The 12,349-nt window shown below is 36.8% G+C and overlaps 1 non-coding gene across 1 annotated transcript; it reads right to left on the bottom strand.

Annotated features, from left to right (window-relative positions):
* Positions 1-1,733: 1,733 nt before the first annotated feature.
* On the bottom strand, positions 1,734-1,840 carry LOC141702009 (small nucleolar RNA R71). The gene has a single exon (XR_012566979.1). It is a non-coding gene; the product is annotated as a small nucleolar RNA R71 (small nucleolar RNA).
* Positions 1,841-12,349: the final 10,509 nt, after the last annotated feature.

Below are 12,349 nucleotides of genomic sequence, written 5' to 3' on the forward strand. Positions count from 1 at the left end.
GCCTAATTCTGACGAGCAGAACTCAAGATATGACCAAAAGAAGATTTGTCAGAAATTTTTTTAGAATGTTAGCGCGGCCGCACCAGATTGCAGCGCGCCCGCGCCGCTGAAACAGTATTTCAGCACGGCCGTGCCCGAAGGCCACGCCCGGTTTCTACCCCAGAATCCTGATTTTAGTCGAAATTGAAGATTTTGAGAGTCCTGGTCATCCTGGAGCCTATATATACCCATAAAAAGACGTTTTTAACAAGAAGGAGGCCTGGGAGAGTAATAAGAAGACCTAGAGAGCACAAAAAGGCTATGCAGAAGAATACTTTTATTTTCTTCAATATAGTTGATACTTGGATGCTTATTTTTTATTTGTCTTTGAACCCTAGCCCTCTTATATTGTTTATTATCATGCTTTCATTGGAACCCATGGTGACGATGAGTTCGATTATGAACTAATCATTATCGTGGGGTTCTAGCGGATTTAATTATGGATTTCTTTAGTTAATTTATTTCGATACCTTAGTGTGTGGTGATTAATTGATATCCTAGTATTGGTTGTGCTTATTCGTCTTATGTGCGTAGCTAACATATAAGATAGCGTGTTAATCTCTATTGAAGCGACAGTGAATATAGAGGTTTAGAACTTGCCATGCTAGCATAGGTTCGTGTATTTGTTATGCATGATTCGTAGGTAATTTTAACCATCTTACTTGCCCTATGTAATCACGATAGATAACTTGTTCATTAAACCTTTATGTTACCAAATTCTATAGATATATAGGGTCTCCACATAATTGGTGTCTATTCAACTTCTATCTCTTTTGTGGATGCTTGGTAGTAGGGTATTCGTACAAAAAAAGTTGGCGTTTACTAGTTTCGTGTTATCTGATTAGTGTCATCACCATTGCATGCTAACGTTAAGAATAAAAAGGCTATTGAATGAAGTATTTAATGAAGTTAGGATCCCATGTTTGTCATATATAGTAATTCAACCTCAATTCTCTTAGTTAATGTTATTTAGTATAATTTCTTAGTTTAACCAAAACCCGATTTGTTATTTGTCTTAGCATTGAGCGATAATCATACATTGTTGCATAGGTGCATAAATTGAACTTAACCTAAACCAGTCTATGTGGGAACGAATCTGATTTATATCTTATACTACTTGCGAACGCGTATACTTGCGTGAATATTAGCGCGTATTTTCGCCCTAATAAGTTTTTGGCACTGCAGCCGGGGACTTGGTGTTAATTTTTAGTTTATGTGCTTATCATCAGTGGTCGTTAAAGTTCATTGACTCGTACTCTTTTACTTTCACGGTTTACTTGTTTGTGTTTTAGGTACTCATTACAATGGGATATCCAGCAGCACGAACGAAAGCCTTGACGGATTTTTCTCAACCCAAGATCAATGACATTCAATCTAGCATTATCAGGCCAACTATCACAGCTTATACCTTTGAGATCAAGCCTGGCATAATTCAATTAGTGCAGAATTCAATCCAGTTTGGGGGTTCTCCAATGGAAGATCCCAATATGCACATTAGGGATTTCATTGAGATCTGCGATACCTTCAAGTTCAACAGTGTTTCTGAAGATGCTATGAAGCTGAGACTGTTCCCATTCTCTCTGAGGGACAAGGATAAGAGCTGGTTACACTCTCTACCAGCTGGTTCGATTACTACTTGGGAAGATCTTGCTCAAAAGTTTCTCACTAAATTCTTCCCTATGGCAAAGACAGCTGCAATCAGAAATGCTATTACTCAATTTGCGCAGTAATCGGAAGAATCTTTATATGAAGCTTTGGAGCGCTAAAAGGAGATGCTTCGGAAGTCTCCTTATCATGGAATTCCTAATTGGATGATCATCAATTGCTTCCATAACGGTTTGGGAGCACAGTCAAGACCCTTGCTCGATGCAGCAACAGGTGGAGCATTATGGGCAAAGAGCTATGAGGAAGCTTATGATCTAATTGAACTAATGGCTGCTAATGAATATCAGTATCCAACCTAGAGATTGCCACTGGGCAAGGTAGCAGGAGTTCTTAAAGTGGATACAGCTACGGCTATCACTGCTCAACTAAAGGAGTTGTCTATGAAGATCGATTCTCTGGCTAACTATGGTATAATCAGATAACCAGTGTTTGTGAGCTATATGCAGTTCACATGTGATAGAGCAATGCGCTATATCTAGTGCATCAGCTCAGTTTGTGAGCAATTTTCAGAGATCGCAGCAACCAGTTCCAGACACTTATTATCCTGACAACCGGAATCGTCCTAACTTCAGATGGAGCAACAATCAGAATACGATGCAACAACCATTCCATCAGTTTGGAAACGAGCAATTCAATCTTCCTGGTTTTCAGCAACAATTACCACCAAGACAACAACTCCAACTTCAACAACAAACTCATGGAGGTGCCGGTCTATCTTCGACTGAAAAATCTGAATTGGAGGAGTTGCGGCTTATGTGCAAAACCAGGCTCTTATATGCCAAAGCCAGGTTGTTTATATCCAGAATCTGGAGAACTAGATAGGACAAATTGCTAATGCCTTATTGAATCGACCACCAGGAATGCTTCCTAGTGATACAGAAACCAATCCAGGCAAGAGGGAAGTTGAAGAACTGGTGAACGCCATCACCTTGAGGTCTGGAAAGGTCACAAGCCCCCAAATTCAGCAAGACGAAGAGCCTGAAAAATCTCAAGTTTCAGAAAATGCAGTTGTGGCGGAAGAAGAAGTGTAGAAGGAACCAAAGGTGGAACGAAGGAAGACTACTGTGGAACACACTCCTCCTGAGGGTAATTTAGGGGAGAAATAGATATATCCTCCACCTCCATTTCCTAAGAGGCTGCAGAAGAAAAAGCTAGATAAGCAGTTTGAGAAGTTTCTGGAGGTGTTCAAGAAACTTCATATCAATATACCTTTCGCTGAAGCTCTTGAACAGATGCCTAGCTATGTGAGGTTTATGAAAGGTATTCTCTCTCAGAAAGTGAAGCTCGATGACTTAGAGACCGTTGCTCTAACGGAGGAATGCAGTGTTGTGCTGTAACAGAAGTTGCCTCCGATGCTTAAAGATCCTGGAAGCTTCACTATTCCTTGCACCATCGGAAACTTGTCGTTCGACAAGTGTTTATGTGATTTAGGAGCTTGAATCAATCTGATCCCCTTATCTATCTTCAAGAAGCTTGGTCTGCCTGATCCGAAACCAACATACATGTCATTGCAACTAGCTGACCGTTCCATCACTTATCCACGAGGTATAGTGGAAGATGTCTTGGTCAAGGTGGATAACCTCATCTTCCATGCTGACTTTGTAATTCTTGATTTCGAGGAAGATAAGAAGATTCCCATTATCTTGGGAAGACCATTCTTGGCTACAGGCCGAACTATGATCGATGTGTAAAAAGGAGAGCTTATGTAATAACCCCAATTTTTGAGAAATTTTGAAACCCTTATGAATAGTGTTTTTGCTGAACGAGAAAACTTTTCATGCCACACTATGTAGGGGTTCTGTTATGGATATTCTGAGATTTTATTAGTACTCTATATGGTATAAAAGTGTATGTAAAGATCGTCAGAATCCAATTCCGAACACTTTGATTTTTCCCGGAAATCCACTAGATACGGAAAGAATTGAGAAAAAGGTAACAGGATAAAAAGGATTTAAATTAAAGGATTATAAGAGAGGATCATAAAAAGGAATATAATGTATTGAGAAAGGATAAGGGAACCTAAGTAATAAGATCCCGGGTATGATCCCTCAAACGATAAACGAAAACGAAAGTTAAGCGAACCGTATAACAGATCAGCGGTCATTAGGCAAACAATTAAGAAGTTAATCAAAGGGATTAGAGAGGATGATGTCACCCAACCAATGAGAAGAGGACAAGGAGGGGAGGATGACATCATGAGGATGACACAAGCATGACATATAAGGGAAGGAAGTGTGGTTGAATTATAACCACACAAAATCAAGGTTAATTAAGTCATTAACCAAAAACAACACAAAAATCAACCAACCAAGCAAATCATTTCATTTTCATCAAACAAAACACAAAAATCTCTTTCTTCCCAAGCTAACTCTCGGCTTCTTTCTTAAAATTTGAAGATCCAAGCTCCACCACTTACTATTTAGCAAGGTAATTATCTAAGCTTCCCCATGGATAGTTACATACTTCCTATAAGTTTAAGCTTCTAATTCCAAGCCAATCTTTTTCTATAAATCAAGGAAGAAGATGGTGAATAGTAACCTTCAAGAAATAACTTTAGTTTTCTTGAATTTTTATGAAAGATTAAGGTTATACAAGCAAGGATCAAGGTTCTTTAGGCATTCAAAGCTCTCGTGTTGTGTTAAAAAGCTTCAAGGAAGGTATAATCTCTTAACCAAGCTTTGTTATTGAATGTTAAGAGCATAATATGAGTATTTTATTTCATGAGAGGCTTGATGGTTGTGTATGTAGAGATTAGTGAGTTTTGGGATGTTGTTGGATTGGTAAATGTTGTTGTTTTGATTAAAAGAACTTAAGTATGATTAAAGTTAAGCTTAGGCATAAGTATGAATGATTAAATTGAATTGGTTGGGGTTGTTATGATGTTATGAGGATGGATGTTGGTTGTATGTTGGATTTGAGGTTGATTTGGAATGGTTTTGAATGGTTTAAAATATTGGAAATCGCGTAAACATAGCCGTCGTAACGTCCGATTTTCTTTGGACTGTTTTTGTGCATAGCATTAGGACCCGAGAACCCCCTGCTAGATTATGACCACTGCCATGTTTAGATAGCTCATGTTACGAGCTTCGTTTTGATATGTAGTTCGTTCGATTCCAATGCACGGTTTAGGAGAAACGACCGTTTCAAGTAACGGCGTTTCGCGAACGAAACTTTTCCCCTCGCCTTACTTTGAAACATAGGTTAAAGACCAAAAATGGTTAATTAATGTATGAAACATTTATGGTAAGTGTGTTAGGCAGTTGGTAAGACACTCGCGAAGGAATCGCTTTAAAACTCGTAAAGGTTAAATTATTAAAAATGGTGGAGCTGAGGGTACCCGAGTGACTTAAGCGAATCAGTGAGCGCAAAACAAGCGTTAGAGTCTAAGTTAGTTAAAGTATAGATTTACAAGTGATTTTGGTTTAATTCCAACTTACTTGTTGTTTATAGGTTACCAGACTCGTCCCGAGCCTTTTATCACCCCAAGTCGCTCAGGCAAGTTTTCTACCCGTTATAACTGTTGTTGTGATGAATATATGTATTTGCATTATCTTGCGATAGATGCATGTTGGTTAATTAGCAAATGATGCAATATATTGAAGCATGCTGCTATGGTATATATATATATGCATGCCTGTTTCGCATTCTTTCCATATATATATCTGTTGGTTCAGTTGATATTACCTATGCTAGAGGATAGCGGTAGCTTGCATATACCCTTAGTATAGGGACCCAAAGGTGAAAATATTTTCTAAAACCGGGAGTCGAGGATCCCGAGTAGATTTTGTATATATGGATATGGATATATATATATATATTTATATATATATATATGGTTATATTTTCCAAACTATTAATCGAATAAGGTTTATTCGATAACTTTAACTTTATTTTATTATTGAATATTATTTCGAATATTATTCGAAGGCGTATGACTCCTTTTATTTATTTATTGAATATTATTTGAATATTCATTCGAAGGCTTATGACTCAGTTTATATTATTTAATGAATATTATTTGAATATTCATTTGAGGATCTATGACTCCGATTATTTGCTGAGGTATATTCTTTATTTTATTAAAGAATAAGGTGTCAATAATCAAACTTATTTTCGATTATTCAAATAAAGATAATACTTTCATATAAGTATATCTTTGGTTATTTAATACTCGTTTCAAGTATAAGTTTTAATACTTCTACTTCAATTATTTTTATAAAGATTATTCTTTATGGTAATATTATTTAAATAATAATATTCAGTCATTTTCTAAATATTCTGGGGACTGATTTACTTCATTAAATCAGCTTTACTCCAAACACTCTATAAAGTGTTTTCGAGTCTTCAAAATGATTTTTAAAATCAGAGCGGATCCCAAAACTCATTTTTATATTTAAGATCTTCCTTTTTAAGGGGATTTAAATACTCGCTCAAAACCTGGGGAATCCGGCTCTGTGGTGTATTTTATATTCGCAACGAGGTTGCAGTTTTGGTAAATGAATTGATTACTTGCCCAATGTTCGGGAAGTAAGCCCATCTAATTGAGTCGGCATAAGCGACAGGCCGGGGTACGGTCTATGAAAGTGTAAGTGGCTGGGTGGCAGTCCATCAACGCGTAAGAGGCCGGGTGGCGGTCCAGCACAAGGTCCTTATGTGGCCAGGGTGATGACCGGTGGGGGATTCATCCATCTACTAGTAGAAAAGGTTACTTATTGGTATCTTTGCCTGATCAGCAAGATATCTGGTTTATGCCAAAATTCTTTTCCTTTCCAAAATTCATTGGATGTTTCAAACTCTGTTCATACTTTACATAACAGAGGTTCCAGGAAATGTTTAAAGAGATATATATGTGGATATATATATATCGGGACTAAATAAAGTATCTCGTAATTTTTTTTTCATTCAATAATATTTCAAAGATTGAATCTATTCAAGTCTTAACTTGTGGTCTCATCTATGGGATGTTTTTTTTTAAAAACCTATAATACTTTGAACGGTGGTAGTTCAAGTAGCTTTATAAACGATATAAGTGTAGTGAAGTATTGGTAACTTCATTCCTTGTTTTTACTTATATCTAGTAAGTAATTATCTTACACACGATAAAGATTCTAGTAAGTATCCATTTAGATACTTATATTATTGTTATCACTATGTATTATCTTGCGAGCTGTAAGGCTCACTCTTGCTTTATTTCTTCATCACACAACAACAGTTAGGAGAGATGGCCAGACTCCAGCAGACCCAGCGCAAGCGCGTGGGAAGCGTCCCGCGTCTTTCCGATGATGTTGTAGCTGCTATAGCTGCAGAGGTAGATCCATTGTAGTTCAGACCATCTACTTTTGAGAATCAAATTATGTATAATTATAACTTGTGGTAGATAATGGCAATTAACTGTAAATTTATCAAGTAATCATTTTGGGTTGTAATAACTTTTAAATGGTGGATTCAAAGACTTGTACTTATTTCAATTTCATCTCTGAGACTATAACGGGTTGTGGTGTATGTTAGTATGGGGTCACGGTATGAGGTTATTTATTATTAATTAAGTGAAGTGATATTGTGGAAAGAAAGACCGTGACAACCCGGATCCCCGACCCCGGATCTGGGGGTGTTACAGAAATGGTATCAGAGCTAAGCGTTATAAACCTCAGAGATGATGGGACGTTAAGATAATAAATTCACTAAGATAATAAGAATTCTTGACAAGTTCATAGTCGGATTACCTAACGTAGTACTGACAGTTAAAACCCTTATGGGAACCCTTATAAATGTAGCGATAGAAGCGTAGTTCGTTATCGTATATGGTAGCGGGACTCCGAACCCTGAAGTTGAGGAACATCAACGCGATGATGTTTTATTATTTATTGGGGATCAGATTATGGATCCGATAGAGCGTCCTAACGCGGGATCGGATGATGTTGATATTGAGGATTTAGCGGTTGAGGATGTTGTCCTAGAAGGGATAGTTGTTGAGGAGGATCCCATGGAGGATCCTGACAGGATTGGATAAAGGACCACTGATGAATTGATGACCATGGTTTGGTCGACTACCAGAGGTAGGATTGGCCGGTCACTACCGGAGGTTCGTTCAAGTTGTAAAGATAGTAGCCCCTTTAACGCGGCTTACTCGTAAGACTGAGAAGTTCGAATGGACAGAGAAATGCGAGAACAACTTTCAAGAACTGAAGCAGAGGTTGGTGATGGCCCTTATACTGGCGTTGCCGGATGGAAAAAGAGATTTTGTGAAGTATAGTGACGCTTCGCACAAGGGCTTAGGGTGCGTGCTTATGCAGCACGGTAAGGTAATCGCGTACATGTCAAGACAATTAAGGTAATATGAAATTCGATATCCCCGCTCATGAGCTTAGGCTCGTGGCAATAGTTTTACCCTAAGGATTGGAGGCACTACTTGTATGGAGAGAAGTGCGAGAATTACCTAAGCCATAAGTGCTCTAGTACATTTTCACGTAGAAAGAGCTCAACATATGCCAGAGGAGGCAGTTAGAGCTAATCAAGAATAATGATTGGGAGATTCTTTATCATTCGGGGAAAGCCAATATGGTGGCTGATGCCCTTAGTAAAAAGGAGAGACTCAAGATAATAATGTCTTTTGGAGAGTTTATAAGAGATTTTGAGAAAATGGAAATAGAAGTGAAGGTAACCGGAGCCGGTACCGAAAAGCTGTTTGAGATTGCAATACAGCCCGAATTATTGGAAAAGATCATATTATGCCAGAAAAAGTTATGAATGAAGGCAGGGAGCCAACAATTAGGTAGAAGATTAATATCGAGAAAGATGATAAGGGAATAATGAGGTATTCCTATAGAATTTGGGTTCCGAAAGTTCAAGAGCATAAGGATGAGAACTTAGATGAGAGCCATAGTTTGAGGAATAAGATTTAGAGTAAACCCTGAACGAGATAGTCAGGGAGGTCGCCATCAAGATAGAAGGAACCCATGACATAATGGAGTGGAAAATGAGGATTTTAAATTAAAAGATGACCCCAATTATGGGGAGTAGGATGAAACATTTCATACTAAGGAAACAGAAAGTCGAGTAAGGAAAGGAGACCCGAGACGGTACTCCTATACGGCAATTCATGGACCTGTCTAAAAAGAACTTAGACTATTATCCCCAACCACCACCCTGAGGAGACAGTGCGGTGAGAAATTCTTTCAGGACCTTTAAGTCTCTAAGCTCTCAGAGTTCCATGGAACAAGCTGACCCAGTCGAGGCAAGAGCCTGGCTAAAGGAAATATAGGAATCATTTGAGATTCTAAATGATGGACGAATCACAAAAGACTATTTTTGTCACTTACCCTCCCAAGAGAGAGACCACCCGCTGGTGAAAGACCAAGAAAGGCACGGAGCCAGAGGTTAGAATAAACTGATTAAAGTTCAGTCAATTGTTTTCGGGAAAGTAATTCCCAAGGTTATGGAGATAGTGTAAAAGCTTTAGAGCCAGAACAAAGGCGGACGAGTATGATGAAATATGAAGCTAAGTTGTAAAAGTTATCAAGATTCGTTCTGAGGACACGAATCCAGAATGACGGGATGTTAAAATCAATGCTTATGTTGTGTTGGTTCATGAAATAATGATAAGAGCAAAAAAAAAAAGAAATTGAAGTGGAAAGGAATATAACGGCAATAGAGTTTGAGGTATGATAAGGGAGTTGGGTATGAGGAAACCCTAACGACTCGTAGCAATAGAAATAGAAAAGTATGTATTCGTCAGGATAAGGGTGATTCACCATAAGTTAAAGTTGATGGTTGAAGGTATAAGAGATACATATATTTTATCCCCTGTAAGTTGGGAGGATTCGAAGAAACCTTGAGATAGTTCGAAGGATAAATAATGAGACGCGGATAGACTGAGGAGACAAGAAAGTAAGAAATTAAGAAAATTGGATGAAGGAAGTGACCTTCAAGAATGTGAAGTGTAAGACCGATGGCTTGATACCCAGGAAGGGAGACGCCAGGTATGAAAGATATCCCAACATTGAGATGACTGTTGAGATAAACAACAAAAGTAAATAAGGATTTATTAAGAAGAAGTTCACGTTGAACACGACCAATATCTTCCAGAACATCCTTGTTATCGTTACCAAATTAGGCAAGACAAGCGGATAACCGTTGTTATCTTTTGGAGGCCATATGGATTGACCTCAATTTGAATAAGGATGCTATTATGAAGTTAGGTATAGACTATCGAGGTGGGAATGATGAATATGATAATCTATCAAGGATATATGACTTGATTTATTCATGGAATGATGCAGGTACCTTTTAAAGGTGGAATTAAGGATAGAACATTGGTAACTTAAAATGAATCCTAGGGGACTGCATAAAGGTTGGCATGTCACCCTTAATAGGGACAGTATGAGTTTTGACAGTATGATTGGGAAAGGGTTAAGGTAACAACAACCTTTAAAAATCAGTGGAGAAATTTTGCAGAAGTATATAGACAATGGTTCTACTATTAGTAAATGGTATTGTGATATGCCCTGTATTTAGGGAATACAGGAGGAACGATTGAAGGATAACCTTAGAGGTTTTATAAGGAAAAAGGTAATATTCAAAATTCTCAAGAATAGAAATGTTGATAAAGGAAAAATGACATAATTATAATGATGCCAAGTGGGGCACGTGTTAAACCACGAGAAAGTATGGATCGAACCAGTAATTGTGACGCCCTCCAAACCCGGGGTCTAGATTTGGGGGTCACTTGCCACTAAATTATAATAAAATAATCACAGCGGAATAATATAATAAATACGACCCCTTTACCTGCACTGGATCGATCACAGGTTATAGTATGGAACAGGCACTACTACAAATCAAGTGTTATTACAACCCATAAGTCTAATTAGTTTTACAGATTATTCAAATTTTATTACAAACCTCTAGACTATCCAAGCGTCCCAAAACAGTCTACCTGGAGTACACACCACTATTTACAAACACTCGACTTCTGACCAAACCTGGATCTCAAGCTTGCTCTGGCTTAGCTGAAAGATTAGATTGATAAACAAGTATGAGCGAAAGAAATGCTCAGCAAGCAATATAAAATGTACTTGTAATGATGAACCACATTCCAATAATAACTGAACAAAAAATAAAAGCAGTAATATTTGATCATTAATAAAAGCTTCACAAACTTTCAACAATAAACGATAACTTTTAGATTGGAATCTAACTCCGACGGACGTACTATCACATGCTGATCAGCCCGTGTGATAGCACAAGGTCATGATTCATAGAAACATGTCCCCAAAATACGAGTACTCAATTAAAAAGGCAATATACCTGCCTGTGGCAAAAATGGTGTCATAGTATTTCATACAACACATAGAAATAGCCCTCCGCTGGACCGTCCGTCCCGGTCACTTACGCATTCATCCAATCCATAAAACATTTTGATCAAAGGAGCCGAATCAAAGGACATCCTTAACCATATAACTCCCCATTTCTCATGGTCCAGAGTTATCTCAACAATCGATGGCGAAATAACTAGAACAATTAGTTATTCGCTAATCTCAATTCAATGTTCCACTGTATAGAGTGATTTATAGCGAAATTTATAAAACGTTTAACTATTCTGAACTTAGAATAGTATGGAAATCGAAAGAATAAAGTTCAGAGTCAATATCAATTGAATGATAAATGAAGATAGAGGTACTTGCATAATATAATTCAAAATAAACGTCACTTGAACAATAAGTGAAGTTAGGGGTACTTGCCTGGTATGCTCAATAATCTCTTACTTTAACTCTGCTTCTAACTGATGGCTATTATCTTCGTCTAACACTTGACTGCACTCCTTGCTACTTGATTCTATAAACAAAAGGACTATCTTAATTGACAGAACTAAACTCAATCGACGTAACTATACGTCTTGACATCTACCCGACCGTTTATAACTAGCATGGCATTTTAAAACTGTAACAGATAGCATGTATATCACGTATCACGTAATCATGGTATTCGTATAGCACGTACTCACATATTTCATATAATACATAAGTCAGATCATTAAGAGATACGTCTCAGTGCGTTCAGAATAAATTTAGGTCATTATTAGCATTTACCGACCAAATACCGACTTAAACTGATACACAAATCAAATGGCATTGCAATACAAAAGAAATTAGGTCTCAAAAGTATTTTTATTAAAAGCGTAATATTTTTCTGAGTCTGTACGCGTTCGTTTCGTATTAAACGGACAAACGGTTGATTTATTATGAATTTTTGAACATTTTTCAGAATAAAACAGGTCTCCGAATCATTTAATAATTAAATAATAAGGCTCGAACACTCGAAAATAATTTTATAAAAATTATCGAGTTTGGAAACTAATTTAAAATAATATTTTAAAGCTCGAAACTATTTTTCGGAATTTTTAAATCAATTTTAAATAATTAAATCTAATTAAATAATCAATTAAAATTAATTAATAATTAATAATTAATTAATCAATTAATATTTAAATTAATTGACTAATCAAATAATTAATTATCAACTAAAATTAATTAACAAAATAATTTGGATTTATTTTTGAATTAAAATAAATTTTCAGAATTGAAATCATGATTTTCAAAATAAATAAAATGAATTTTTAGAAATTAAAATAGGATTTTTGAATTAT

Source organism: Apium graveolens, unplaced genomic scaffold, assembly GCF_009905375.1.
Source record: "Apium graveolens cultivar Ventura unplaced genomic scaffold, ASM990537v1 ctg4518, whole genome shotgun sequence".
Lineage (NCBI taxonomy): Eukaryota > Viridiplantae > Streptophyta > Magnoliopsida > Apiales > Apiaceae > Apium > Apium graveolens.